Here is a 20123-nt window from a genome sequence, read left to right as displayed (position 1 = left end):
CATTAAATCTCAGCATATTAGCGATTCGCAGAAATCTATTTTAGGGAGAAGCGACTCCGCCCAGGACATCTCGTGCTACAATTGCTTCGCTTATTTTGTTGGACGAAAACTTAGCACAGCTGCGTTTTCTTGCAGGGATGAAAAGGGGGTGAGGTCGAGAGTAAGGGAGCGATGGTTTACAAATCGCAACGAATCAATGGGGATCGGTTTGTAACGCGCTATTTCATGAAACGACCGAGCGACTCATCCGCTGTAAATTCATGAAGCATCGATTTGTCTCACCGATGCATGAACGGGAGGAAGGCGGTGGTAACTTCGTGTTTTCGTGCCCGTGCAAACGTACGGAAATAGTCGAAGACGTTTCCCCCGCGAACGAACCGTCGCTTCGAGAAGATCGATGAAGCTGCGTTTCTTTGCGAGAGTCATCTGTTTCAATAAACACGCATAAAATGATTGTAGAACGCAAATGAAAATAGTGCAAACGAAAAGTTCGAAATAACATGGAAAAGAAACGAACGGAATATTAAAATAATGTAAAAATAGCATTAAAAAAGAAAATATTTAAAATCTTAGAAATGTGTAAAAATCGAAATCTAATTTAAACTTAAAAGGAAATGAAATTTTTCAATTGGAACGAAACGTTATTAACGGTTCGTTATTAACGTTAATTTTAGATTAATAGCAAGCGATAAACATTAGCGAACAACAAACGATACAGAAGTAAATCTTGACAAATAACGCGGTGGTCCATGAAGTTTTTCTGTAATCCATGATTATCGCCAACGAATCGCTTCCATTTATTAGAGTCATAAACGACTCGAGCCGTTTCTAGAAACTCGTCCAATTAAATGCTCTAATACCTCTAACAAGCAAAATCATTGCAATCGTTCCAATTAAGTCTCATTGATATCAAACTTCTAGCAAACTCCATCACTTCTGGTAGAAGTTGAACAAATATAAAATATCTAGCTATTGCAATAATCATTTCAAAACAGAGTATAATGCTATCATTCTTACTACAAGTACAGATTCCATTTTTTGCTGCTCTTGTTATTGAAGTAACGTAAAAGATGTTATGTAATAAAACATCTTTTATATTTTGAACGGTTTGTCGGATATATAAAGAAAAATCGGCGAGGTTGTCTATCTTTCGTAGACGATTTCAATTTTGAACCATTTTCTCTTCACGTCGACTAGCTTCATCTTTTAAACTAGCAAAGTCTATTGCTTCATGAAGTTCTCTTAGTGCATTTGTGAATTCTGTCCAAAATACAATAAATTTGTTTGCCGTTTCTTTTTCTTCATCTTGTTCCGTGAGTTCTTCCTGAAAAGCGAGATTGTACGGAGTAGACTTCCGATATTAACAGTCGACAGTAATCGAGTCTGGACTTTCCACCCGCTACCGAGTCCTCTCGCGAGCATCCGACGAAGTCACTCGCAAATGCCTTACTGCATCCTGCAGGCCGCGAGTTAGCCACTTAATATGGGTGGAAAGCGGTACGCCATGCGCCGCTTGCTCATCCCCTATCCTACTTGTGACCAGACGCCATCGAAGCGGACAGTAACATATCGGCCGTGCATGCCACGGATTTCGGTTCATCATTATGTAAGTCTCGAATCATGTCGCCCCATCCCTTAGATCCTCGTTCAAGAACCTTCCGGCGACCCGCATGAATATCCGTCTATTCAGCCGATTATGTTTAGCGGCGGTTCCACGTTGCCCAGATATCACGCGAGAAATCGAACGTGATCCATGTGTTAATGAACTACTCAGCCAAGATTCTATTATATTATACCCAGGTCACACGAATCAATGTGTTAAGTTAGGATTTGTGGATTACTTGTTGCGAATTCCCAATTGGTTCTTAAATTTATCCTCTTCACTTCAGAAATTAAGAATTTATAGAACCCCTACAAAGCTAAAAAGAAGAAAGAAAACTTATTGAATGATCGGACCCAACGAATCACGATTAATCGTTATCATTGGGATTGTAGGCTCATCACTTTCAGGCATAAAGGCAGGCATGAAGAATCGACGCACAAGTGTAGTTATGAAATAGTTTTTACATTTATTGCTCAGATATAAAAAGTTTCTTTAGGAACAATGTAACGACTAGAAAGAATTATTTGTTTCTATAGGAAAACTTTCTTCGCCCGACGATGATAGTTGTTCAATTATTGCGTATGAAAAAGAAGAAAAAGGTAACGTTTTCGTTTCGCAGTGTCGAAATGTCGATTATTGCTCTGAGGTGAAAAGCAATAACCAACGTGTGGCAAAAACAAACGAGTTTTCTGATGCTATATATAAAATTTGTCTAATGGTTTGGAGCAACCACCATTTCTTCGCTTTCCTCTATTTTCAGCACGATACCCCCTCGCTCTTTCGCTCTTTCGCTCTTTCGCTCTTTCTCGTTCTTTTGGTCGACCTTCCTTTTCTTTCTTCTTCCTTTATATCTCCCCTCCATCGTCTAGCGCTCTTTCAACTCGCGCGGTCGCCGTTTCCTTTCGGCGTACAGTTTGAAAGAACTTAAAATAAACGGCGTGCTCGTTGCGACGGCTGCAACTTTCGCTTCAGACGATACATTCCGCTGTTTCTCGTCATTGTTGTTGCCGGTAAGTCGGATCTTTGTTTCCTGTGTATTGAAGGAGCTGTCGACTGCCGTTGGTCTGCTTACGTGGTTTTTAGGTCTTTGAGATGACGAAAACGGTAAGAGAGCGGATAATGGATATTAATGACTTACATTCAGTGAAAACGGTTCAGTGAGTTTAGCGGACGTTTATACCCTTGAATTAAATTTTCTGGGGAGGATTAGCGTAGAACTGTAAGCATTTGTAAGAATCCAAGACACTTTAGATGCAAGACATCCAGTATTCGATGCAGTTAACATCCAAGAAATGTAGTTTCTAAGAGCCCCGGAATTCGAATAAGCCAATCCTGAAGAGTTTCTGAATTCAAGACATCTCCAAGGAAGGATTTACCATATGGACTTCTATTACGTCTTTTGAGATATTTAAACTCAAAGAATTTTGAAAATAAAAGTAATTATCATTTAACTAATCTGAGATTGTTGTTTCATGATTTTTACAGTTATTATCCGCATACAGATCATTTCGGCAATGTTGCAGTAATATTACAAACGTTGTAGCAATATTTTTGCAAGTTTCTGTGCGGCATGGATATGTATTTCTTATTCTTCGTTGTTAAATTTCTTATCCTATATAAAGAATTGATACATCTTGAAATTTCCACGCATTTCGAAAACTTATCCGTCTTTCTACCCAATATAAATAAATGATGTATGTGATGCGATGCCGGTTAAACGGAAGTAGCAATAAAGAGACGAAGAGAAACTGACTGGGGCAACTTTTGCGACACGAGCCATTAGACGCAGCCTTTGAGGACGAACATGTATTTCACGAAACTCTAGAACACGAAACTGACGAAAACGCACGATTTCGCTTTCTGACGTAACAAAGCCAATTTCTTTGGAGCGTTGCTCGTAACGTTGCGAACGGGTCGAACTTCCCGGTGATCTGCACTTTTTTCGCAAATGTAGATTGTCACTGGTAAATGTTTTTCCCAGGATCTCGGAATCTTGTTTATTAAAGTTTTCTAATGAAGCAACGATGTATTGACAAATTTTTTTCATTAATCAGGGTTTAAAACTTCAATAAAAATGATAAGCGCATCAAAGAATGTCTAGCGTCATCGGAGCTAAACAGGATGATAAAATAAGCTTAACGTGTTTCATTTCGCTGATAGCATCTCTTTCACCAAAGTTTCATGAAAAAAAAAAGAAATCCAACTAAGAAGTTTTAAAGGAAACCGTGCCGTGTAACCGGTCACAGACTCCTTTCAACCGATTAAGAGCTCCTGCCATCCTTTGTTAGATGTTTTCGGCGAGCTTGAAATTCTGCAGGTTTCTTACATTCGAAAGCTCAGCTACGCGAACTCTCGATCAATGAAAATAAAAGTCTTGAATTCCCAGATTTACGAAATATTTCTGATTTGTAATTCTCACAAAGTTTAAGACATTTAGCCTTAATAAATAATTGAAGATTAAGCTATTCTCTAAACATTTACTTTTTTGTTATCAATAGAACAGCAAATGTATTATCAGAAAATTGATACGTTTACATTAACCCTTAAATGCCACACGTCAGAAAAATTACGTAAATACTACACGGGGTTAATTGGACCCCGCGTGAAAAAGTGTATACTATTCCTAGAGCTTTCAATATTTTACTTTGAAAATTTGTTTGGATACACCAAAGCTTTTAAAAGAAGATGTAATTGCAGTAATGGTGAAATTTTACTGTAAATATACTAAAAAAAGAATTTGTTAAAATTTAAGAAGCATACTCTTTTTTAAACAAATAAACCGTATATTTTTTTAATTTTTAATATTTTTCGCTAAAAATTTAGGATTGTACTCCTGAGATAGTATTTTTTTAGCTAAAGCTAAATCCGACACTGGATATTCTAAAAAAGGTATTGGTTTTGCAAAATGAATGGGAAAATTTTAGAGAAAGAAAAAAAACACAATTAACGATTTATTTGACCTAATATATTTGGTAAAAAAGTTATGAAAAAAATATTTTTGGGCACATAATTACAAAAAAGTATGTAAAAATATTACAAAAAGTACAAAAACATATAAACACAGATTTTATTCTAGCCCAGAACATTAGACGCAAAAGTAAACGTGGTGTTTATCGCACATCGGTCTGTGGCACAAAGGCAAATTATTAGAGATGCACCGGATATCCGGTATCCGATATTATCCGGCAAATTTTTACTATCTAACCGGATAGCTGGATATTATTAGTATCCGGGAATATATCCGGTTGAATTTGATATCATTAAATTGTTGATTTTTTTCTTTCTTATTCAAATGTTCTAGAAACAAGTATACATATTTATGATGCTGTAATATGTTATACATTGTTGCAAAATTACAATCTTTTTCTCTAAAGGATTTTTTTGGAAGACGCTTTCTCCGAATCCGGTCGGTATTCGGACAATGTTGGATATCCAACTCAAAGAAATCGCCTTCTCGGATATCCGAGCGGATATCGGTTACATTCTGTTCGAATAACCGATATTTGGTATCCGGTAATTTTATGATCCGGTGCATCATCCATACAAATTATACTCCATCTAATTATTTGTGAAAAAATTATAATTATACTACACTAAGAAAATTTTATAGCGCGTACAGTAATATTAACAATTGAAAATTATAAAATTTACACAAAAACGTGAATAAAAAAATTGCTTCTATTTTCACTTTGCACAACGTAAATAACACTGGGGTATTTTATATCCCGCCTCGGAAATGCGTCGTTCCTGCCTCGGCTGCTGTACAGAGACCGACTTGCCGTGAACTTTTCAACTGGTAGTTGGGATCTAAACTAACGGTATATGAAGCCAGAAGTTCGATTTACAGCGGGATTATAAAATATATATACGATTGAAAAAGTCTAGGGGTCTTTTGAACCCCCATTTAAAGGTTAAGGATATAACTGCATATATGATCTTATTACAATCATTTTTGATGAAGTTATACTTTCTTGAAAATTACCTATTTTTGGAGGTATGTGGTCCCTTAATTTTTTAGAATAGTATGTATGATCTTTTCAATTTTAATAAATCCAATTTCGATTAATTTACGACAAAATATTCACATCGTCTTTCAATGTTCCTGATACTGTTGATGCTAATCATCTCTCATTTATTTTCCCTCCTCTTTGGCCTTCATAAACGCCGAGCGGCATCATCGAGGGGCCACCGTTATTCCGGATTTGTGGAACCTTCACTGTGAGAGGCAGAAAAATCGGCCCCACGCGACCGCTCCGACGTTTTAATTTGAAACCGCTCGCGGCGCGGTTGGTAAACAAAACTTATTCCTGGTACGTTTCGGCCGGCGAACATGCGCGGCGAAAAACCGTATTCGGGCGATGAAAAATGTGCTAAGACTGCGAATAAATCGGAACCGTCCTGTCGCAGGTTAAAGGGTTTACTCTGTGTAAGATATGTTCGCTCTCTTAAATATTAAAACTTCGGGTATGTTACAATATTTTTTTTCAAGAGTAATATTATATCTGTGAAATTAAATTTTACATTAAACAAAGGTTTTTTTTAACATTTTCCCGTATAATTATTTTACAACATTACAATGATTAAATAACAATTTATGTATGATTTACATATAGTTCCGTAATATAAATGACACTTTATTCTTTATTTTTTAGGACTCTACTACTCATGGATATACATGAGAGTGACACAGACAGTATGTGTATTTGGGAAAGAATGAGAATAAAGGCGAAAAATACGAAGCAGTAAGGGAGGGAGTTGGCTTTCAACGATCGTAACCCCTGCGGCGCTGTAAAATATCGGAAAATTCATTAATGCTCGATCTACGGTGCACAGTCGAATAAATCTCGCCCGAGGGCGAGATTTACAGAGGCGGAGGGAAGCAATATGGCGACGTACCGAATATGCGTCGACCGTAAGGAGAATCTCAAATGCTAGCTTTCTCACCTCGATATTCAGATTCAAATCTGCGAGCAGACAATCCAAAGAGGATCAGAATCGCAAAGAAGCAAGAGTTTGAAGAATCAAGGATTATCTTTACATGACGAAACAGAGAACAGTAAATTCCCTATCGAATTCTATTGATATTTGATCTACGTTGGAATTTAGACTTAGACGGAAAGCAACTCTAAAGGAATTAAACATTATCCTTATCATTTCAGAGAATGGCTACGTGCTTTCTATTAATTAGGATTCAAAGAGACATCATAAGAATTCCTTCTAACGATTCATTCCTCTGGGAGGCAAATTTACACAGCGTTCACAGAATGAATAATTTTTGTATTTACTTGCGCATCTTCAACAATATTTATATTCTCAAAAATACGTAATTACGCGGACAAAGCGACATAAAATTCATTTAGTTTTTTAATTGTTTCAGTTTTAATATAAACCATCTCAACAATTTATGTACCTACATCTTTAAATATTGTACTTCAGCAAAATTGTTCTTTTCGTATTTTATGATGATCAAATTGATTAATTAGGGGAGACCGGGGTAAGTTGTTACAATACAATTAGTTTTTTTAGTTGCCACAGAGGTGGTAGCACATTTTTATGAATTTTTATATGTGATTCTTATGATACTCTACAACTTCACTGTTAGTTTAGTCGCCACATTTAAACTCTAGAAGACGCTACGTATATTTTCTTCATTTTCACTATTAAAAATAAATATTTCATTGTATAAATCGCTTGTGTCATTGTATATATATTATATATTGTAAGTTACAGGTATGTGATTATTACATTTCTTTTATATACATTTGACTATAATAACACATTTGGTTCGAATCGATAAGTATATGTACTAGTTTTCGAATTGAAAATGGAAGGTTGGGGCAAGTTGTTACAGTGTAACCATTGGAAACAATTTCTTTGTTCTACAGAATAATGCACAGCCACTCCATGCTTGAAGACAGCACTGGGCAGCACCATATTTGTGTTCACTCACTCTTATATGTATAAATTACACGAATAATAACGTTAGTGTTTTCACATTTTATGCGATATTCGCAAGTAAGACGCATACATACGCATATGTAAACTGAAACAAGGACAGCTCGGAATTAGGTTCATCTCTTTCTATCATATTGAGTCAGGAGTCTAGTTATAAAAGTCTGTGGAATGGTACGATCTTATAAAAAAAAAGACAACTAGAGGAGGAATCTGTAAAATGTAGAAACATATGCGACAGCGGCAAAGAAAGTTAAAGATGGTCATCTGTCTGTGAGGAAAGAAGCAAATGCGTGTAATATTAATTTTATGACTTTCCAACGTTAACTTTAACAACTAATTAAAGAAAAAATGTTTGTAAAATATTTACGAATGTATCGATTAAATATCTGGCTTAAAGGACATATATATATATATACAGGGTGTTTGGAAAATAATGATAAATCTTTCGTATAGGGGTAGAATGGATTAAACTGAGAAGAAAAGTCTTCTACCATTTTGCAATTTTCACAATAGTAATTAACAAGATATTAATTACTAAAAATTGCCGAAAATTGGTCTTCAATAATTTTTTACTTAAATACTATCAACCTTACAGAAAAAATAAAGCTTAAAATAATAACTCTCGAAAATGTCGAATAACATAAACATTAATGGGCTAATGAGAGTCACAGCTGCGGTAGTTCGTGCGAGAAAGAAACAATTTTTATTATGTATAATACTTATAATTCTAGACGTTTCGGCTCCAATTCGGGCCATCCTCAGTAATTCGAATCGATACAATAATCATTTCATCTTCCATGGCTGGACAAGAGAGTGGCAACTCCATCAATCCATAAATTTTGTCTCAAGATTGAAAAATCTCGTGGCAGTGAATAGAAAGAAATTCTAAATATGATATGCCATTAGTATGTTTAACACAATAAAAAGAAAAAGGAAATTGGAAATAGAACTCACCTGTACAGCCATGTAAAATGAGATCTTAAAAGTTTTTAATTCCTTTCATCCTCGATTACAATTCACAATGGAGATAGGTGGCTCGACCCTCAATTTTTTGGACATCACTATAATTAATAATAACAATTCTTTAGAATATGACTGGTACCATAAACCTACCTTTTCTCGTAGATACCTTAACTTTTTTTCACAACATCCCCTTTCGCAAAAAAAGTGCACTGTTATTGGTATGATAGATAGAGCATTCTTGTTGTCAGTACCTAAATATCACAAAAAGAACCTACTTTTTGTTATTGAAACATTATTAATGAATGACTATCCGTTGGATTTTATTTTCAACACTATTAATTTAAGACTAAAATCATTATCACACAATAAGACTTTAAAACAAAATAATGACATTACGACTCAGAATGACAAAGACGATATGGAGATCAAGACATGGTTCACGATTCCATACACCGAGGGAATTGATGGAAAATTTAGGGAGGTTGTGAGAGATTTAAATGTAAATTTATCATTTTATAGCCTCAATAAACTTAATTATTTCATCAGACCACAGAAGGATCGCCTATCTAATTTACAAAAAAAGAATGTAATATATAAAATTAACTGCAGAGATTGCGATGCGTCTTATGTTGGCCAAACCAAACGATCTTTAAAAACAAGGGTCAAAGAACACAAAAATGATATCCGGAAAAGCGATGGTAATCTTTCTGTACTAAGTGAACACCGTTTAGAATTGAACCATGAATTTGATTGGGATGGTGTCGAGATTGTAGATTCTGAGAGATGGCTGTATAGACGACGCATTACTGAAATGCTCCATATCAAGTTACAAAATAATGGCTTAAATCTGCAATCTGACACCGATTTCTTACACCATTCGTACGTATTTGTCTATTCTTAATAATTTACATTAATGTTTACATTTGATTCTTAACAATTTACATCAATTTCTGCATTTAACTCTTTCGTTAAAAAATTATAAATTCCAATAAATTGTAAAAGTTCGTTTTCAATCACCGTACGTAATTTTGTATGTCTACGCAGCTCTTCGCGCATAAGTTTGTTATATTTGTTGTTCGATTGTCGCACTTAGTCGAATATCGTCCGTTGACTTGCTCACAGTCATAATGTTTCTTTGCGACCAACTTTATTTCCTGTATTAAACAATTTTATATTATTAATGAATTTACATGGCTGTACAGGTGAGTTCTATTTCCAATTTCCTTTTTCTTTTTATTGTGTTAAACATACTAATGGCATATCATATTTAGAATTTCTTTCTATTCACTGCCACGAGATTTTTCAATCTTGAGACAAAATTTATGGATTGATGGAGTTGCCACTCTCTTGTCCAGCCATGGAAGATGAAATGATTATTGTATCGATTCGAATTACTGAGGATGGCCCGAATTGGAGCCGAAACGTCTAGAATTATAAGTATTATACATAATAAAAATTGTTTCCTTCTCGCACGAACTACCGCAGCTGTGACTATCATTAGTCCATTAATGTTTATGTTATTTGACTTACAGAAAAACTGTAAGAAACGAAAATTGTTTATTTTCTTCTCATAGAATTCTACGAATTGTTTCAGAATTTTTTATCAACTTTTTAGTACTGCATTTTCTCATTTTTACCTACATGAGAAAATACGCCAAATACGGTATTGAAAAATTCTGAAAAATTCCAAAAAAATTCTTAGAGCTCTATGAGAAGAAAATAAACAATTTTCATCTCTTGCAGTTTTTCTGTAAAATTGATAATATTTGAGTAAAAAAAATTATTAAAGACCAATTTTTGGCAATATTTAGCAATTATTATATCTTGTTAACTATTGCGAAAATTGCAAAATGGTAGAGGGCTTTTCTTCTCAGTTTAGTTCATTACACAAGATATATCTTTTTTTTCTAAACACCCCATATATATATATATATATATATAAATTTTTCAAGTAATATTGTAAATGTAACAACTTGCCCCACAGTGCAAGTGGGGTAATTTAACCCTACTAATAGTTAAACCTACTGATTGAAAATCTTAATTTTCAGTATTTAAAGACATAGATACAAATCAGAAAAAAATTGATCTATCTAGGTAAAAGTTTGAAGCAATGCATAGATATTCATTTATTTAAATGTATACACATGAAGGATAGAGAACAAGAGACAAACTAGGTTTTGATAAGTGTGATCAAAATCAGGTTTTTGAATTGATATTGGTGCTCAGTAAGCGCTGTTAGAATCGCAAAACTCCTCTTATATACGCTTATACACACACAATCACATATCACACACAGTAATGAAAGATATTAATGTAATCTTCTTACGGACTCTTCCAAATTCAACAACAAAAAATCCAAAAAGACAGGGTGAATGAGAGTCAACGTGGTAATTAATACGCAATCTTAAATCTTCAATCCAGAAAATAGAATTTTTATTCCAAAAAATAATGGTACGTTTCAGTTCACTTTGAAATCATCCTCAGCAATACAAATTCAAAATATCAATCCCTTCATGTCCAAGAAAAAATCACCATCAGATTAACAGATTTGACCAGACCACGGTTACAATCTATTCAAAACATTAAAATGATCTTATAAATATTTCTATCCAACAAGTTTCAAATTAACATTAAAAGCTAGTGACTCCACCCCAAGTCACAGAAGGAATTCGTCTCGACATTGGATCGACCAATTACAATTAATATTTACTAAAGAGTATTAAATTAAAAAACGCATGTTTATATCAGCTCGAACGAAACATGAGAGAGAGAGAGAGAGAGAGAGAGAGAGAGAGAGAGAGAGAGAGACTAATACATTTAATATCATAAGAAAAACATATCAGGTCAACAACGAAAATAAAAAGAAAAAAGGACAATGTCAATATATAAACAAAATTTTGTATAACCGACAACATATAACTATTTAATGTCTTTTAATAATTGTATATAAGTTTGATGTACACCCTCTGTATCTGAGCGTAAATTTAGACTATTTTGTTGCATGAGTATATGAAGGCACTCAAATGTTAAACGTTTATTAAGAAAACACTCTTCATCTGGAATCGCGACATTCTCCCAATCGAAGTCGTGATCAAATTCAATCCGATGTTCTATGATTACTGATTAGTTGTTACTATTCCGGTTAATATGATTCCGATGCTCAGCCAATCTAATTTTAAGTTTCCTTTTTGTCTGTCCAACATAAGAGGCATCGCAAGATTTACATGAAATTTTATACACAACATTTTTTCTTTTTTCTCTTGGGAGGATATCTTTATATCCCTTGATCAAACTATTTAATTTATTTAAGCTAGTAAAAGCTAATTTAGTGTTAAAGGTTTTACTAATTCTTTTGAATTCGTCTGAAATTTTTGGAATATAAGGTAGTACAAATCAAGAAGTACCATCCCTCTTGATTTCATCACTTGATTCTTTCTGTTGTATCGTACCTTTATGAATGAAGAATTTTTAAACGTGTGTTAATAGTATTAAAAATTAAATCAATGGGATAATCATTTTTTAGTAATGTACTGACAATGTGTTCAAAATTTTTTTGGTGATATTTAGGGTCCGATAATAAAAACGCTCTATCTGTCATATTTATTATTATGCCTCTTTTTTGTGAGAGTGGATGGCCGATAAAAATTAAGGTATCTTCCCGAATACGTAGGCTTATGGTACCAGTCTAATTCAATTAGATGGTTATTATTAATAATAGTAATATGAAATATCCAAAAAATTTATTTTGTCGTCGCCAAATTATAAAGTAAATTTTAATCTGTCATATAACGAATTAAAGGTCTCAAGTGTAAAGTCAACTAGATTTTTTGGAACAGCTCTAACAATATCATCTACATAACGAAAATAAAACAAGGGTTGAAAACCCGAAGTCTCTAATGCTCTTGCTTCCAAATCCCTCATTACTAAATCGGCTACTATTGGAGAGAGAAGCGACCCCATAGGAGTACTAAAATTTTGTTTATAAAACTGCCCATCAAAACTAAAATAAGTTGAATTGAGTACCAACCGGACTCCCAACATAAACTCATCTTTCGAGATATTGACCTTATCTCTTACAAAATTCCACCTCTTATCAATACTCTCAATAGCCAAACCAAAGAATAGAGCTTCTTATAGAGCGTTATTCTTTGATATCACGCTTTAATAGTAAGACGTAAGACGTAAATTGTCATTTAAACTGCATGAAGAATAGAGCATTCTTCATGTAAAACTAACGGTAGTGTCGCTGCGCGTTATAGCTTAGCGCCTGATAGACACTATCAGTGTCTCCAAATACGACCTACCATGCAAACTGTGAGAACGATGTCGGATGGAACGGAAACAACATCTATATCGAACTAATTCAGATGATCACTTTTGACCACGCTTTTTGACGGTCTCGTCCATATAAGTTTAATCTCCTGTTCTCTATCCTCTCTCCATATGTATATATTAGTACAGAAAAAATTGCTAATCAAAAATTATAACGACTCTTGTCCTGGTCTCCCCTACTTTGTTTTTATTTATCTCAATGGTAAAATAGCTTAACTTCAACTTAACAATAGCGTGATTATACATAAAGTACATTCGTGAATAGCACGCAGAGAGAGAGAGAGAAAGAGAGAGAGAGGCTTAGGTAAAATTAACAAGCGAGAATCACTTCACTTTCGAGAATAAAGTACGTGTAGGTATATGAATGCATCGTCGATATAATTATACGTATTTTGATAGAGCACTAAGCACAAAGTACTGCAAGTACGTGCACCCTCCTACTTCCTCTTCTCCTTTCATGCTCTTTCCTTCCTTGGATAAAGCACGATGGAAGAGAAATTGGTCTCGTTGGAACCATAGAACGACAAGGCGGTACAAAGGCTGTGTTAGCTCTGGCGACTTTCTCGAGTACCACTCGTGCACACGTTTTCCACTCCAGCTTCACTCAACCTCAAAGCTGAGTTCCACCGAGATAGGGCAGTCATCAACGCACGTTTTATTCCAAATCCGATATATCTTTCGCAGAAGACTAACTCCGTGACGCGTAATAGTAATTCCGTGTCCGCAGCTTCTCCCTTAATGCATTCGTTAATGAGTTAAACTCGTCAAAATAGAAATAAAATTAAAATATCTAACCGAATTTTCAACCAACATTTGTGTCACTCTGAGAAAATAAGCGTGATAGCTCAATGACGGCGGGTTGCGTTGCTTTGATTATTATGTGAATACCTATTTATTTATTCTGTGTTAGAAAACATAATTATTACTAGAGAGGGTAATTCCGGCAAATATGCCGCGCTGGGATTTACGCCGCAGAAGTCAGAAAAAATAGAAGGAGTGGGGGTAATTTTCCAGCAACTATTCTATTACATGCCTTTATGTTATATTAGTATTGTGTTATGATTTCAGTTTCTTACTGTTAATGAAATTATTGTGAGTTGAATCGATTTGTTACTGTAATAAGTAACGCCATCATAAATTAAAGTCTACATAAAATGATTACTGTAGGGCGTGTAAAAGACTTAGTGGTTATTTCGTGATACATATGTGTAGTGGAATAGTAAAGCATGTTGTATAGCAAAATACAAGTGCTTTGCTTTCGTATTCTTTGTTTAGTTTGTTGTCTTGTATATCCCACCTGTTTGAGATACGCGGCATTTTTAGCGAGCGAGATTTATGCCTAAAGCATACAAAGTGTGCAGATGAATTCAGTGCACTAAATGCGATAAGCGCATTATGCGAAATATGTACCTCATGTCATAACACTTGTAATATATGTAGAAAGAGATTGTGTAATTATTATTTATTATTTCATATACATATTTACCATTCTTATTCTTTAATAAAACTTTATAAACACATTTTATAAGTTATTATGTCTTATTTTACGTCTTATTTATATGTGCATTATTTATAAATTTTTCATGAGCGCCATACATACCTCCCTCCCCCTATGAGTACCTATATATCTCACCCCTATAGAACATACGGTAAATATGCAAGGGTTTCATAAAGTTTATTTTTTAATATGAAAAATAAATATTTCGGATTTCTAATATTTTTTTCATAATAGTAGACTGTACAAAGTTTTTACTGATATAGTTCGTTTACTTTAAACATAGTAAATAATACTTAGTAAATTAAGTTTTTGATAGGTGCGGCGTATATAACGGAGTTACCCAATAATATCTTTTTTATTGGAAAATGAAAAGAATTTGTCAATAGCATTTTATTATATACGATGGCACAGTTTTTGATTTTGATTCAATTGACTATTCCATATAAATTGAACCAATTTATTTTTAACGTAAGTGGAAAAATAACTTCTCATCACTATTGAATTACACTCAGCTTTCTAACTTTGTGAGTATGTGACTTACCTCACAACAGTAAACGGTTCAATTTTGGAGATGAAACACGTTGGAGATATCATTTTGTCATGCAATACTCCAATCGTTGCGGTAGGGTGAAAGATTGCTGATAAAGACTCAAACCACGAGTGGAAATGTCCAAAGTTAAGGTTTACATTTTTAGTATTAAGAAAAATTGCGCTAATTGATAACCAGCGTCGACTCCTATTGCCTGTATTACATATTTCATGATTTTATTAACTATTGAATTAATTATAGTAATTATTTAATCATAAATTGACATTTAACTGTACAGAAAGTATATAGTACGATAGTCGTTGAAGAAATTCTCGATCAAACTGTCGTTTTTTTATGAAAATGTTGACTGAGTTGATTCTCGATAACAACCGAAGAACTAGTTAAACATAATTTTACAATTATGGATTTTCAAACTTCAGACTAGATACCTATTTCGATCCATAATATCTTAACGCAGAAATAAGTATATAAGATTAGCTTAAAGAGATAATTTTTATTACGTATCATATGTAAGGGGGGGATCCCGTTTGCCTACAGATCGATTGTCTACAGTATCTTTTGCCTACATCACTTTTGCCTACAGCTCGATTGCCTACATGCGCTTTTGTGCACAAATAAAAATTTTAGAAAAGGAGTTACTTTTGCCTACATGTACTATTGCCTACAGTTCGATTGCCTACATACATTATTGCCTACAGCTCACAACCATCCACGCGAAATGAGGGCTACCTCACATCAACAAATGGTTTGATTAGGGTTAGATTTTTTGAGAAAATATTCCAAGTGGACACTGTCTACGCTGACACCCCACTGTTCACATGAGAGATTTCCTAAAAATATAAATTATTTTCTACTTAACTTTAATTTTATATTTGTGCGCAAAAGCGCATGTAGGTAATCGAGCTGTAGGCAATAATACATGTAGACAATCGAACTGTACGTAAAAGTGATGTAAGCAAAAGATACTGTAGGCAATCGATTTGTAGGCAAAAGCAACCATCTCATATGTAAGTTCGTTGACATTGTAAGGGGTTATATAAATACGTTTTTTTTATTATATCACTGATGAAGACTTTGTAAATCGAAACGTTTGAATTTTATTGCGTTATAATTATGTAATTAAAGACGAATTTTATTAGTTGATTAACTATAATTGCTCGTTTATAAATATATTAAAAAGTCTTGATATTTTAATTTATAATTTATCAAGTTAATAAATTTTAACACTTATTAAAATGCAAAGCTTCTATAAAGTTTCGAGAAATTTGCGACGCAAAATATGTACTAAATATGTACTAAATATGTACTAAAAATGTTATATTGTTTAATTTATTTTTTGAGATAGGTAATTCAAAATTTTCATTTCTCAAAATAGCAAGACTACCGCAATTGCGGTAATTGCGGTATCCATGAACTAAGCTTGCTTTAACGGGTTAATGCCTACTTACTAAGAAAACGCTGAGGAAATCTAGTGCTGCTTATCGTGTTTATCTGAAGAGATACGAAGAAGAGAGTGCTCTTCTCAAACAGTGATAAAAAGATTAACCTATTTCCACATTGGAAGGAGGACATGGATAAAGAAGATATGTCACATTCTTGAAGAAGTTAGTTTATAAGCGAGTTACATCATATTCAGACCAGATTATGTATACAGATAATATATAGAATATTTTAAATACGAAAGTTAAATTAAAGAAATATTAAACGTAATATTTAACCAAATAAAAAATTATGAAAAAATTACGGATTTTTCCATATTATATTTAAAAGTAATACAAAAAGTTTCACAGTGATTTAAAAACTGGTGATTTAAAAATTATTTCAATAAGAAACATATTTTTACAAAATAATTAAAATGAAATGAGAAAATTTTTATTTAAACTATAAAAATTCATTATTAAATATTGACCTTATTGTGTGAACCGTTTTATATGTATATAACATTTATTTTTATATAGAAAGTTTAAATTTTTAATTCCAGTCCAATTTTCTGTAAAAACTATGCACATAATACATCCTTAAAAACATAAGAAATTCAAAATCATAATAATATATTAATTACAATAATATATTAAATATTTTTTAATTCCAGCTCGATAACTATTTAGGTTATAGGAAATTTAAAAGCTATTTATCTTATGAAAAAAAGGAGTAATTAGTAATACGGGAGAATGGAAGTATTACGAATACCTAAACAAAAATTAAATAAAACCAATGTTTATTTATCAATAAAATAAATCTTTATTTAAAGATTGTTTTTTGTTTAAAATTATATTCATAATGTATGAATGTTAATTATTGTAATTTAAAGCCAAATAGCTGCAGTATCTTTTGAGTAAAGATTGACTTTTATTAGTTAATTAAGTTAATTGATAATCATTGGCTTTATTTAATTTTTCCTTTAGGGGTGCCTGAGGTTTCTCGACACACATTCTCCCTCCTCTATAATATTTTCCATAATTTTTTTTTTCGTATCGGTTTCAATAATCAACATGAAACGTAGAGAAATACTGAAATCGATCCGGAAGATAGGATTTTGATTCGAAATCATGTTGCATCGTGGAAATGCAATAGAAAAAAATTTTCGGCTCATGGCGGACGTATCGCAGCGTGAAACAGACGCGCTGACGCGGCGGGATGATGCGGTTTTGCGAGTGGTACCTCATAGTAGCTATGCCGAAAGCCCCGCCGGTCAATTCGATTTGGAATTCTTGCAGATATTTCCATACGCTCGTAAATAGCCCGGCGACGCGAGTTTTAACCCACTCAGACCAACAGTATTGTAAAATGGTGAATACGCGCATCGAGGGGGCGACCGACCGACCGGCCGCGGCGGAATGAATATATACGGACGCAGCGAATGAATTTATAACGCGCACGCGAAAACTGAACCTGCCGTTCCTTCCACCATGACGCCGCACCGGCCGGCCCCGTAAATCGATGGCAGCTGTTTTACGAAGTTGACCGTGTGGAAAAGCTCGTTGCAGAGCCGAATGCACCCGCATAATCGCGAGCCCGCGCGAGATGGAACGGTCGATCCGATCCCTCTTTTTTTCCTAGTGATATTTCATGTTTCGTTTGCTGTAGCCAGGAAAATCCGAGGAAAGTCTCCATTCAGTGCCAGATATTTTCATTCTCTCGAAGAATTACTTTGCCTGCGGTATTAAAGAATTATTCTCGACTTTAAATATGGGATCATCCACGCTAAATTATATATGTGTATACATCATGGAGTATAGAGAATAGGAAGCCGAACTTACATAGACGAGGCCGTCAAAAAGCGTGGTCAAAAGTGGTCATCTGAAATTAGTTCGATCGAGATGTCGCTTTTATTCCACGACACGTTCTCACAGTTTGCATGATAAGTCCAGGATCGGATTAAGGTTCTTGCCGCCCCTAGACAGTGAAATTCTTGCCGCCGCCATTCAATTGTCCAACAACCATGTCGGCGTAAGGAACAAAAAAAAGACTATTTATAGGGATTGAGGAACCTTACCTTTATTGCACCTTTACATGTATTTAATTTTTTTTAATTATAACTTTACGCGATTTTCACACGGCAAACTGATTAATTATCAAATTATAATCTGTTTTGACATTAAGCTCTGCTTCAATGTACAATAATGCTAAGGCATTTAAACGCTCACTGCAAAGCGTTGAAAAGTTCTTCAGATTTGTGGCCACAATTTGGAATGAATTTAATGAATCGTTCTTTCGAATCTCCTTCTTTAGTTACATAGCGTAAAATAAATGTCAGTTGGTCGACATGAGATATATCAGGAGTTGAATCAGCGCTTATTGAATAATATTTTGCCTCTTTATTTATAATTTTTGTTAATAGCTCTCCTGACATAACTTCAATAAATTCATCACAAATTATGGATGAAACATAAGATATAGATCCCCTACCTTTATTTCCATGTACTTTTATACGCTCAAATAGAAACGGATCGAATTCAGCAATAAGCTCTAAAAGCATCATATAATTGCCGTTCTGAAGAGAACCAAAGCATTCATTAGAATCCCTGAATGGTAGACCACGAGATGTTAATGATTTAATGACTGACACTATACGCTTTTTAAAACGTTTCGTCAATATTCTATTTCTTTTTCTATTTGTGCGGTTAAGGGGATGCTAAACCGATTACCGAACTCGATCAAGGCCGATAGTACAGACTTTTTTAATTCCAAATTCGATAATAGTGGTAACATCTTTGATTCGGTTTTTACATTATATTATATAATATATATCATTCTGTCTTACTCAAACGCAAACATCTGTTCTTATATAACATATGCCAGCAACATCTATCGCAAGACCGCGCAACTACTGCTACACGGAATTTCGGCTCTGTTGACAGTCCCAGTCTTCGCAAAGCACCTGTATACACGTATTTTCTATTCGGTGGCGATACTTTTTTTCTAGACTTTCAATCTTAGCAATCTCGGTATCGTTCGTTTCAATAATGTAACCTCAGCTGCACGCTTATTTTCATGATATGCACCCTAAAACTCTAATATCCAGCAAATATATATCTGAGGTGACAGCTGTACGAGCCAAAAGTAAGTGAATTTTTAACGAATTAAAAAATTTTTTTTCTCGTGAGATCCAGTGCAACTGAGGTCCTGTTTGTGCATACTTTAATTTATGTAATAATACTTTTGCAATCTGTATATCTAATACGGAGATTTTTCACCGAATGGAAATGTGGGTAAAACAGTATGCTTTAGCATCGCCATAAAGGATTTACTTCTTTTTTTGATGTACTTCGATCCAATATTTTTATAAAAATTTTTACAAAAAATTAGTTACCTTCTTTTAAAAAAATGCCGCCCCCCCCCCCTAAACTTGCCGCCCCTAGGCAATAGCCTAGGTTAGCCTCTAATGCTAATATGGATAAGTCATACCAATTTTACATGAAGAATGCTCCATTCTTCATGCAGTTTTAATGACAATTTACTGTTACTGTCAGAGCATAATGTCAAAAAATAACGTTTCTGTTTTTAGGTTATGTGTGTTCGGTTGTGTGTGCTTAACCGCGTATGAGAGGAGTTTTGCGATTCGAGCACCACCAATACCAATTTAGAAACCTGATTTTGACCACACTTTTTAAAGCCTAGTTCGGTGAGTTCGGTCTCCTGTTCTTTATCCTCCATAATCGCAATCTTAGATTTCTTTAATTCAGTGGTCGCAAAGATTTGCACATTTTGGGCCGATTCCG

The 20123-nt window shown here is 34.1% G+C and overlaps 1 protein-coding gene across 1 annotated transcript in view; it reads right to left on the bottom strand.

Moving 5' to 3' along the window:
* Positions 1–20123, bottom strand: part of LOC108759456 (uncharacterized) — a 64698-nt gene that overhangs the window by 40453 nt on the left and 4122 nt on the right. The window lies entirely within an intron of this gene.

This window comes from Trachymyrmex cornetzi, unplaced genomic scaffold, assembly GCF_001594075.2.
Source record: "Trachymyrmex cornetzi isolate Tcor2-1 unplaced genomic scaffold, Tcor1.1 scaffold105, whole genome shotgun sequence".
Classification (NCBI taxonomy): Eukaryota; Metazoa; Arthropoda; class Insecta; order Hymenoptera; family Formicidae; genus Trachymyrmex; species Trachymyrmex cornetzi.
Note: the sequence above shows the minus strand (reverse complement) of the source record. Positions and strands in the feature narration are given on the sequence as shown.